The following is a 12,550-nucleotide window of genomic DNA, read 5'->3' on the forward strand; positions in this document are numbered from 1 at the left end:
GACCTTGAGTAGCCGAATCAATCTTGGGAAAGAACAGAGGTAAAAAAATACTCTCTCTCTCTCTTTCAAAAATAAATGAATATTAAATGTTAAAATATTCACACTGTTCAAGGTCATCCATAGAGGCAATGCAATCACGATCAAAATTTCAGTGACATTTTACACAAAAATGGAGCAATCCTAAAAAGTGTATGGAACCATAAAAGACCTTGAGTAGCCAAATCAATCTTGGGAAAGAAGAACAATGGTAAAAAAAAAATACCCTCTCTCTCTCTTTCAAAAATAAATGAATATTAAAAAAAATTTTTAAAGGATGAAATCTCAGTTATATTCTGAGAATTGTACAACATGGTGACCTTTAAGAATGTGTATTGTATTTTAAGTTGCTATGAGTAGAGATAATATTCTCACCATAACAGCAATATAACAATACCAACAACAAAATGGTGATTATGTGAGGCAAAGGATGTGTTATCTAATCTTATTGTTAAAACATTTCACAATATATATGTTTATGAAACCATTACATTGTATGACTTAAACTTACACAATATTATGTCAATTATGCCTCAACAAAACTGGGGAAAAAAAGATGCAAGATGGCTAATACATCTCTACTCATCATGGTTACATTCTAGGAAGGGAGAGAACAGGCATAGAAGAAAGGTCTTCAGGGGAGGCTGGGTGACTCTGTTAAGCGACTGACTTCAGCTCAGGTCATGATCTCACAGGTTGTGAGTTTGAGCCCCACGTGGGGCTCTGTGCTGACAGCTTAGAGCCTAGAGCCTGTCTCAGATTCTGTGTATCCCTCTCTCTCTACCCCTTACCCCACTCTCGCTCTCTCTCTCTCAAAAACAAAATAAGCTTTAAAAAAGAAAAGAAAAAAATGTCTTCTTATATAAATGGGACTAAAGAAACTTCCAAGAAGCCCCGGCCTTTTATGAGCTGACAGAGAAGAAATGAGGACCTGGTATTAGGTGGTAAGTAGGGTAAAACAAGGAGGAATGTGACAGAAATGAAAGAGGTAAAGACTTTTTTGATGTGTGAGATAAGGACAAAAAAATCATGCAAGAACTCTGGGGTTTGTAATGTATCACCACCTTGCAATGGGGCCCTGTGAGGTGGGGGAGGTGAGATGAGAATGTGAATGAAGAACATCTTGCCAGGAAAGGGGCCACATTTAGTTTTGGGCAGGGAGGAAAAAGGCAGTGGAATAAAAACAAAGGTAATTCAAACAGGATAATTAGTTCCAAAGTCATAGAGTTGGCTTGTAAACCATAAGCAGGTTGTCCTAACACAATGTTTCACTGAGAACAGAGGAAATGAAAAGATGAAATCCACTAAAAAGGAACCAGCATATAGGGTGCTTGGGTGGCTTAGTCAGTTGGGCACCCAACTTCAGCTCAGGTCATAATCTCACAGTTCATGAGTTTGAGCCCTGCATTGGGCTCTGTGCTGACAGGTCAGAGCCTAGAGTCTGCTTCAGATTCTGTGTCTCTCTCTCTATCTGCCCCTTCCCCACTCATGCTATGCCTATCTCTCAAAAATGAATAAATATTTAAAAAAATAAAATAAAATAAAATAAATAGATCCAGTGTAAGTGGCTGTCATTGCAGCATGTGGTCTTAGAAAGTGATTTCAGATACATTTCCAGCCCCTCTTCCCATGCCTTTAAGCATGGCGTGAACAACCAGTGCAGCCTCCAGTCCCTGTTCTCATTCACATGCTACTACCAACAGACTGAGGGAGAAATGGGCATATGCATTTGGTAACTAGTGGATGAGAGTTAGTTTAATGGAGGAAAATGGAAAGAATCGTGGTTTTGAAAGGGACCAGTCATAAAGCAATTTTTTGCCTGACTCCAGCCCCTTAACAATAAAATGGATTTGCCTTTGCAGATTGCCCTACTCTAGGGATAGCTTAACAATAAATTTTCTTAATTCCTCAGCATATTTTTACCTTTGTTGTATTAATACAAATATGGAAAACATGAAGAAGAGAGGAAGGAATTGTATACACAATTAGGTTCAACTCCATTTTGCAAATTCAAAAAAGGAACTTTTATTCAGGAATCTACAAGTCACAGACAAGCTAGTGATGGATTTAGACTTTGAAACTCTTCCTGCTGTTTCCTCCATTATATTCCAGAGCCAGGAAGGAATTGCATCTCTAAACAAGTAAAGGGTTAAATGGATTCTGAGCTGAATCAATAAAGATACATTGCAATTGAACCATATGTTAGACTACATAGACATATATAAAACATTCTATCCAACAACAGAATGTACATTCTCATTTGCAAACAGATTATCCTCCAAGATAAGTCATGTAATAGGACACAAGGCATATCTTAATAAATTTAAGATTGAAATCATACCAACTATCTTTCTGACTACAATGGCCTGATCTACAAATCAAAAAGAGAAAAGCTGGAAAACCAACAAATATGTGGAAACTAAACAATACACTTCTGAAGAATCAATGGGTCAAAGAAGAAATTGAAAAGGAAATAAAAGTTATGTAAAAACAAAAATGGGAATAAAAGTAGTTCTGAGAGGAAAGTTTATAGCAACACATCCATATATTAAGAAATCAGAAAGATCTCAAATAAACAATTTAACTTTATACCTCAAGGAACTAGAAAAGAAGAACAAATTAAGGCCAATATTCTCAAGATGAAGAAAATAATCAGAGCAGAAATAATTGAAATAGAGGCCAGAAAAAGTCAACAAAACCAAGAGTTGTTTTTTTTTTTTTAAATTGACAAACATTTAGCTTGGTTAATTAGGGGGAAACAAGACAAGACTCTAGTCAATAAAATTAGAAATGAAAAAGGAGACATTAAAACTGATAACACTGAAATTCATGGAATCATAAGAGACTACTATGAACAGTTAAAGCCAAGAAATTAGATAACTTAGGAAAAAACGGATTCCTTCTTAGAAACATTTCCAAGACTGAGAAAAAATACAAAATCTGAACAGACCAATAATGAGTGAAAAGATTGAGTCAGTAATCAAAAATTTCACAACACAGAAAATTCTAAGAGCACATGGCTTTAATGAAAAATTCTACCAAACATTTGAATAAGAATTAGCAGGGGCACCTGGATGGCTCAGTTAAGCATCTGACTCCTGATTTTGGCCTGAGTCAGGATCTCATTCACACTTTGAGCCCTGCATGGGCCTCTGTGCTGTTTGGAGCCTGTTTGGGATTCTTTGTCCCCCTTTCTCTCTGCCCTTCCCCCACTTTCTGTCTCTCAAAAATAAATATAATAACCTTTAACAAGAAAAAAGAACTAGCAATAATCCTCAAACTTCTCCAAATTATTGAAGTGGGGGGAAAACTTCTAAACTCATTTTATGAGACCAGAATTATCCTGATTCCAATGCCAGATATAAGAAAACAAATCCATAAAGCAATAAACCTGATATAGAGATGCAGCAATTCTCAACAAAATATTAACAAACTGAATAAAATAACATATTAAAATGACTATACATCACAACTAAGTAGAATTATCCCTGAAATGAGAGGATAACTCAACATATACATTCAATATGGGAATAGAGCAGGGGAGGTAAGATGACTGCATAGTAGGAGGACTCTAAGCTTGCCTCATCCTTCAATCAAACATAGCTAGATAACTATCATATTATCCTGGATACCAAGAAATCAATCTGGAGAATGAAAGAACAAAATGCACAATAGAGGAAGAGAAGAGGCCACATTGAGGAAGGTAGGAAGTGTGGAGATGTGGTTTGGGACAGAAATGTATCATGGTTGCTGTGGAGGGAAGGGAGCCCTGGTCATGGAGAAAGGTGAGATAGAGTGGAGCATAAGGAAAACACTTTCCCAAAGCAATTAGCTGGGAAAATGAGAGGGGCTGATTTTCAGACGTTATTGCAACCACTTAAAGACTGGAGTTTTAGAGGTCCACAGGCTTGGCTAGAATAAAGCCCTGAGGGTACTGCCTTACTCCTGGAGGAAAGGCTGGCAAGCAGCCCCAGGGAAGACTGTGTGATCTGAGGATGGCCTAAAGTGCACAGGGAAAGACTGTTCACATCTACTGGAGTACATGGGTGAGAGATTACATGCCCAGAGATGCCTTTCAGGGGACAAAAGAGCTAGTGGGCAACGTTTTCCTCCCCAGCCCCTCAGCATAGGTACAGAGACACCTGCTGAGGGTGGCCAAATCAGACACTGACTGTTAAGCCTGTTTTGTTCCAAATCCCATGCATGTACACTCTGGCACACCTGCTATTCTCAGTCAAATCTGCATCAGTCCCAGCATGGCAAGACTCTCCTCCAGAAAACCAGTGAATGTCCTTCCCACACGAGGTTCCTAAAGTTTGGAGTTTTAAAAGTCAGAGGGTTTGTTGGGATAGAGCCCAAAGTGCACTGCCCTGCTCCATGCAAGGAAGCAACCCAGAGACAGTGTGAAAACAGAAATCTGAAAACTTCCTGTGATGCACAAATGGAAATTATTCTAACTTTTGGGAGTGCTCTTTTGAGAGCAGCAAGCACAGAGTTCCCTCTACTGGGACATAGGAACTGGCTGGTGCCATTTCTCTGTCCCACCCTTCAGCATGAACCAACTTCAATAAACAACACAGTGCCAACACTAGGTGACTAACCTGTTTATGCTTAGTCCACCCACCCCTCTGCCATATGCTGGTAGCTCATTTGTTAGGCAAATGTACCTAACGACCAGTACAGCAGGCCCCTTCCCCAGAAGACCAGCAGAAACTTCTGCATGCACCATGACTACTGACCATAGAGTAATGCGAAGCTTTGGTTCTAATGGAAGTTGAACCAGGTCTCATTTAACAAGCAGACTAGAGCAAACCAAGTTAAAACCTGCCACATTCTGGCCAAGGTCTAAACACTTCCCACTACAAGAAAGGAGAAAGTCTGCACATGACTGACCTGAGGGATACAGCCTGCAAACACAGCATCAGAGTACACACAACACACACCAGAGACTCTCCCTGAAACTCCAGGTCCTGGTATGACCTCTTCTTCATAAAGCCAGTACTCTCAGAAACAGGAAACATAACAGACTTTTCCAACACACGGATGAAGACAGAGACCTAGGCAAATGCTAAGACAGAGGATTTCATTCCAAAATAAAGAACAAGTAAATGTCACGATCAGAGATCTCATTGAAAGAGATATAAGTAATGTGACTGATGGAGAGTGAAAACAACAATCATAAGGATCCTTGCTGGGTTTGGAACAGCATGGAAGACATCAGGGAGACCCTTATTGCTGAGATAAAAAACTTTAAAAACCATCAGAACGAAAGTTTTAAAAATGCAATAACTGAGAGTAATGACTACAAGGATGGAAGGAGAAGAAAGAATAAGTGATATAGCATATAGATTAATGAATATTAATGCAACTGAAAAAAAGAGTGAAAGAAGAATTATGATTCATGAGAAGAGACTTAAGATATTTAGTGATTCCATCAAATGTAATAACATTTGTATCATAGAAGTCTCAGAGAATGAAGAGAGAGAGAAAAGGGGACAGTTGTTTTTGAGTAATAATAGCTGAAAACTTTGCTAATCTGGGGAAGTAAACAGACTTTCACATCCAGGAGGGACAGAGAAATCCCATCAAAGGGAAAATGAAAAAAAGAAACAGGTCAACACCAAGACATACTGTAATTATATTTGTAAAATATACTGATTTAAAAACACCCTTAAAATCAAGACAAAAGAAGTCCCTAACTTATAGAGGAAGACCCATAAGGCTAGATGTAGATGTCTCCACAGAAACATGACAAGTCAGAAGGGAGTGGCATGATCTATTCAATGAGCTAAATGGCAGAAATCTGCAGCCAAGAATACTCTATCCAGCGGGGCTATCGTTCAGAACAGAAGGAGACATAAAGAGTTTCCAAGACAAGTAAAAGGTAAAAAACTTGTGATCACTAAACCATCACTGTAAGAAATATTAAAGGGGACTCAGTAAGTGGGAAAGACCAAAATTGACAAAGACTAGAAAGGAACAGAGAAAACCTCCAGAAAGTATGAGAAAACAAGTAATAAAATGACACTAAATACATATGTAATAATAATTGCTCTGAATGTAAAAGGACTAAACACTCCAATCAAAAAACATAGGGTGTCATAATGGATAAAAAATAAGACCCATCAGGGAGAAGCCAAGATGGCAGAACAGCACGGAAGCTTTTTATGTGTCTCGTGTCCATGAAATACAGCGAGACCAACACTACACACCTAGAAAACAGATTGGAAGATTAACACAGCAATCTGCACAACCTGAACCACAGAATTCAGCAGGTACACAAGAAGAGCTGAACTTGGGGAGAAAGAATCCCTGAAAGGTAGGGAACCCCTTTTGCGGGTGGAGAGAGGACAGAGACTGGGTGGGGGGGAGCATTTGGGAAAAGCATCCCTCCCCAAAAGCAGCCAGAGAGAAAGTGGAAAATTGGAAACAGCCACAGGGACTAAACTAAAAAGGGAGAAAGGAGAAAGGAGAAGGCTTAAATCCCATTAAGACTATAAACAAGGCGAGCGCAAAGGCTGCAACTCTGCAGCTCAATACCTGGTGGTGCTCTGGTGGGAAGGGTGAATCCCCAGGAACAGAGTGGGGTCCAGGAGGTTCTCGGGCCACATGGGGAAAAGCAGTTCCACTGCTGGAAGGACATTTGGTAGAAACTGTTGAAGCCACCTGGTCCCAGCAGACCCCGGAAGGCGGCCACATTTGCTGGTGCTGGGGCAAGGTCATTGAGAGTGAAGCCTGGTGCCAGGTGTATGCTGCTATTTTCCATGGTCCCTGACACGCTGAGGCTACACTGTCTCATGATTTTTTTGGGGGGGCAGGCTGGCACCTGACCGCAGGTTCGGGGCACCAGCAACAGCAGGGTCCAGCAGGCGTTCCTGGATGCAGCTGACATTCGGCCATTGTTTTGTGAGACCCTCCCACAGAGGGGTGGAATGGGTCAAAGCTGCAGTCCTTTGGAAGTAAGAGGCCAGGGAAAACAGCTGCATCTGAGACAAAACTTGGGAGAGAGGTACTGCCTGGGGCCTGGTCACGGAGAGTGGAAAAGTGGGGAGTGGATGAGAGCTGAAGACAGAGGACCGGTGCACGATTGCTGATCCAGAAGAACAAACTGGGTGGCTGGTGGTGCCATTTTTCACCACTCCCACGTGTGCGCATGCACACCAAGGAGCTCCACAACAATCCACCCCAGTAAGCTAGCAGCGCCATCTAGTGGAGAGCGGAGCTGTTACACTGAGCGCCGCCCAACTGGGCCGACTTCACTCTTCATTTTTTTTTCTTTTTTTTTTCTTTTTTTTAATATATGAAATTTATTGTCAAATTGGTTTCCATAAAACACCCAGTGCTCATCCCAAAAGGTGCCCTCCTCAAAACCCATCACCCACCCTCCCCTCCTTCCCACCCCCCATCAACCCTCAGTTTGTTCTCAGTTTTTAACAGTCTCTTATGCTTTGGCTCTCTCCCACTCTAACCTCTTTTTTTTTTTTTCCTTCCCCTCCCCCATGGGTTTCTATTAAGTTTCTCAGGATCCACATAAGAGTGAAACCATATGGTATCTGTCTTTCTCTGTATGGCTTATTTCACTTAGCATCACACTCTCCAGTTCCATCCACGTTCCTACAGAAGGCCATATTTCATTTTTTCTCATTGCCACGTAGTATTCCATTGTGTATATAAACCACAATTTCTTTATCCATTCATCAGTTGATGGACATTTAGGCTCTTTCCATAATTTGGCTATTATTGAGAGTGCTGCTATAAACATCGGGGTACAAGTGCCCCTATGCATCAGTACTCCTGTATCCCTTGGATAAATTCCTAGCAGTGCTATTGCTGGGTCATAGGGTAGGTCTATTTTTAATTTTCTGAGGAACCTCCACACTGCTTTCCAGAGCGGCTGCACCAATTTGCATTCCCACCAACAGTGCAAGAGGGTTCCCGTTTCTCCACATCCTCTCCAGCATCTATAGTCTCCTGATTTGTTCATTTTGGCCACTCTGACTGGCGTGAGGTGATATCTGAGTGTGGTTTTGATTTGTATTTCCCTGATGAGGAGCGACGTTGAACATCTTTTCATGTGCCTGTTGGCCATCCGGATGTCTTCTTTAGAGAAGTGTCTATTCATGATTTCTGCCCATTTCTTCACTGGGTTATTTGTTTTTCGGGTGTGGAGTTTGGTGAGCTCTTTGTAGATTTTGGATACTAGCCCTTTGTCCGATATGTCATTTGCAAATATCTTTTCCCATTCCGTTGGTTGCCTTTTAGTTTTGTTGGTTGTTTCCTTTTCTGTGCAGAAGCTTTTTATCTTCATAAGGTCCCAGTAATTTACTTTTGCTTTTAATTCCCTTGCCTTTGGGGATGTGTCGAGTAAGAGATTGCTAAGGCTGAGGTCAGAGAGGTCTTTTCCTGCTTTCTCCTCTAAGGTTTTGATGGTTTCCTGTCTCACATTCAGGTCCATTATCCATTTTGAGTTTATTTTTGTGAATGGTGTGAGAAAGTGGTCTAGTTTCAACCTTCTGCATGTTGCTGTCCAGTTCTCCCAGCAGCATTTGTTAAAGAGACTGTCTTTTTTCCATTGGATGTTCTTTCCTGCTTTGTCAAAGATGAGTTGGCCATACGTTTGTGGGTCTAGTTCTGGGGTTTCTATTCTATTCCATTGGTCTATGTGTCTGTTTTTGTGCCAATACCATGCTGTCTTGATGATTACAGCTTTGTAGTAGAGGCTAATGTCTGGGATTGTGATGCCTCCTGCTTTGGTCTTCTTCTTCAAAATTACTTTGGCTATTCGGGGCCTTTTGTGGTTCCATATGAATTTTAGGATTGCTTGTTCTAGTTTCGAGAAGAATGCTGGTGCAATTTTGATTGGGATCGCATTGAATGTGTAGATAGCTTTGGGTAGTATTGACATTTTGACAATATTTATTCTTCCAATCAATGAGCAGGGAATGTTTTTCCATTTCTTTAAATCTTCTTCAATTTCCTTCATAAGCTTTCTATAGTTTTCAGCATACAGATCTTTTACATCTTTGGTTAGATTTATTCCTAGGTATTTTATGCTTCTTGGTGCAATTGTGAATGGGATCAGTTTCTTTATTTGTCTTTCTGTTGCTTCATTGTTAGTGTATAAGAATGCAACTGATTTCTGTACATTGATTTTGTATCCTGCAACTTTGCTGAATTCATGTATCAGTTCTAGCAGACTTTTGGTGGAGTCTATCGGATTTTCCATGTATAATATCATGTCATCTGCAAAAAGCGAAAGCTTGACTTCATCTTTGCCAATTTTGATGCCTTTGATTTCCTGTTGTTGTCTGATTGCTGATGCTAGAACTTCCAGCACTATGTTAAACAACAGCGGTGAGAGTGGGCATCCCTGTTGTGTTCCTGATCTCAGTGAAAAAGCTCTCAGTTTTTCCCCATTGAGGATGATGTTAGCTGTGGGCTTTTCATAAATGGCTATGATCTTTAAGTATGTTCCTTCTATCCCGACTTTCTCAAGGGTTTTTATTAAGAAAGGGTGCTGGATTTTGTCAAAGGCCTTTTCTGCATCGATTGACAGGATCATATGGTTCTTCTCTTTTTTTTTGTTAATGTGATGTATCACGTTGATTGATTTGCGAATGTTGAACCAGCCCTGCATCCCAGGAATGAATCCCACTTGATCATGGTGAATAATTCTTTTTACATGCCGTTGAATTCGATTTGCTAGTATCTTATTGAGAATTTTTGCATCCATATTCATCAGGGATATTGGCCTGTAGTTCTCTTTTTTGACTGGGTCTCTGTCTGGTTTAGGAATCAAAGTAATACTGGCTTCATAGAATGAGTCTGGAAGTTTTCCTTCCCTTTCTATTTCTTGGAATAGCTTGAGAAGGATAGGTATTATCTCTGCTTTAAACGTCTGGTAGAACTCCCCTGGGAAGCCATCTGGTCTTGGACTCTAATTTGTTGGGAGATTTTTGATAACCGATTCAATTTCTTCGCTGGCTATGGGTCTGTTCAAGCTTTCTATTTCCTCCTGATTGAGTTTTGGAAGAGTGTGGGTGTTTAGGAATTTGTCCATTTCTTCCAGGTTGTCCAATTTGTTGGCATATAATTTTTCATAGTATTCCCTGATAATTGTTTGTATCTCTGAGGGATTGGTTGTAATAATTCCATTTTCATTCATGATTTTATCTATTTGGGTCATCTCCCTTTTCTTTTTGAGAAGCCTGGCTAGAGGTTTGTCAATTTTGTTTATTTTTTCAAAAAACCAACTCTTGGTTTTGTTGATCTGCTCTGCAGTTTTTTTAGATTCTATATTGTTTATTTCTGCTCTGATCTTTATGATTTCTCTTCTTCTGCTGGGTTTAGGCTGCCTTTGCTGTTCTGCTTCTTTTTTTTTTTTTTTTTTTTTTTTCAACGTTTTTTATTTATTTTTGGGACAGAGAGAGACAGAGCATGAACGGGGGAGGGGCAGAGAGAGAGGGAGACACAGAATCGGAAACAGGCTCCAGGCTCCGAGCCATCAGCCCAGAGCCTGACGCGGGGCTCGAACTCACGGACCGCGAGATCGTGACCTGGCTGAAGTCGGACGCTTAACCGACTGCGCCACCCAGGCGCCCCTGCTGTTCTGCTTCTATTTCCTTTAGGTGTGCTGTTAGATTTTGTATTTGGGATTTTTCTTGTTTCTTGAGATACGCTTGGATTGCAATGTATTTTCCTCTCAGGACTGCCTTCGCTGCGTCCAAAGCGTTTGGATTGTTGTATTTTCATTTTCGTTTGTTTCCATATATTTTTTAATTTCTTCTCTAATTGCCTGGTTGACCCACTCATTCGTTAGTAGGGTGTTCTTTAACCTCCATGCTTTTGGAGGTTTTCCAGACTTTTTCCTGTGGTTGATTTCAAGCTTCATAGCATTGTGGTCTGAAAGTAGGCATGGTATAATTTCAATTCTTGTAAACTTATGAAGGGCTGTTTTGTGACCCAGTATGTGATCTATCTTGGAGAATGTTCCATGTGCACTCAAGAAGAAAGTATATTCTGTTGCTTTGGGATGCAGAGTTCTAAATATATCTGTCAAGTCCATCTGATCCAATGTAGCATTCAGGGCCCTTGTTTCTTTATTGACCCTGTGTCTAGATGATCTATCCATTTCTGTAAGTGGGGTGTTAAAGTCCCCTGCAATGACCACATTCTTATCAATAAGGTTGCTTATGTTTATGAGTAATTGCTTTATTTATTTGGGGGCTCCGGTATTCGGCACATAGACATTTATAATTGTTAGCTCTTCCTGATGGATAGACCCTGTAATTATTATATAATGCCCTTCTTCATCTCTTGTTAGAGTCTTTAATTTGAAGTCTAGTTTGTCTAAGTATGGCTACTCCAGCTTTCTTTTGGCTTCCAGTAGCATGATAAATAGTTCTCCATCCCCTCACTCTCAATCTAAAGGTGTCCTCAGATCTCAAATGAGTCTCTTGTAGACAGCAAATAGATGGGTCTTGTTTTTTTATCCATTCTGATACCCTATGTCTTTTGATTGGTGCATTTAATCCATTTACATTCAGTGTTATTATAGAAAGATACCTGTTTAGAGTCATTGTGATGTCTGTATGTTTTATGCTTGTAGTGATGTCTCTGGTACTTTGTCTCACAGGATCCCCCTTAGGATCTCTTGTAGGGCTGGTTTAGTGGTGACAAATTCCTTCAGTTTTTGTTTGTTTGGGAAGACCTTTATCTCTCCTTCTATTCTAAATGACAGACTTGCTGGATAAAGGATTCTTGGCTGCATATTTTTTTCTGTTTAGCACACTGAAGATATCATGCCAATCCTTTCTGGCCTGCCAAGTTTCAAAAGAGAGATCAGTCACGAGTCTTATAGGTCTCCCTTTATATGTGAGGGCACGTTTATCCCTTGCTGCTTTCAGAATTTTCTCTTTATCCTTGTATTTTGCCAGTTTCACTATGATATGTCGTGCAGAAGATCGATTCAAGTTACGTCTGAAGGGAGTTCTCTGTGCCTCTTGGATTTCAATGCCTTTTTCCTTCCCCAGTTCAGGGAAGTCCTCAGCTATAATTTCTTCAAGTACCCCTTCAGCACCTTTCCCTCTCTCTTCCTCCTCTGGGATACCAATTATGCGTATATTATTTCTTTTTAGCGTATCACTTAGTTCTCTAATTTTTCCCTCATACTCCTGGATTTATCTCTCTTTCTCTCAGCTTCCTCTTTTTCCATAACTTTATCTTCTAGTTCACCTATTCTCTCCTCTGCCTCTTCAATCCGAGCTGTCGTCGTTTCCATTTTGTTTTGCATTTCGTTTAAAGCTTTTTTCAGCTCCTCGTGACTGTTCCTTAGTCCCTTGATCTCTGTAGCAAGAGATTCTCTGCTGTCCTCTATACTGTTTTCAAGCCCAGTGATTAATTTTATGACTATTATTCTAAATTCTCTTTCTGTTATATTATTTAAATCCTTTTTGACCAGTTCATTGGCTGTTGTTATTTCCTGGAGATTCTTCGGAGGGGAATTCTTCCGTTT

This window comes from Neofelis nebulosa, chromosome 3 (genome assembly GCF_028018385.1).
Source record: "Neofelis nebulosa isolate mNeoNeb1 chromosome 3, mNeoNeb1.pri, whole genome shotgun sequence".
NCBI classification, from domain to species: Eukaryota; Metazoa; Chordata; class Mammalia; order Carnivora; family Felidae; genus Neofelis; species Neofelis nebulosa.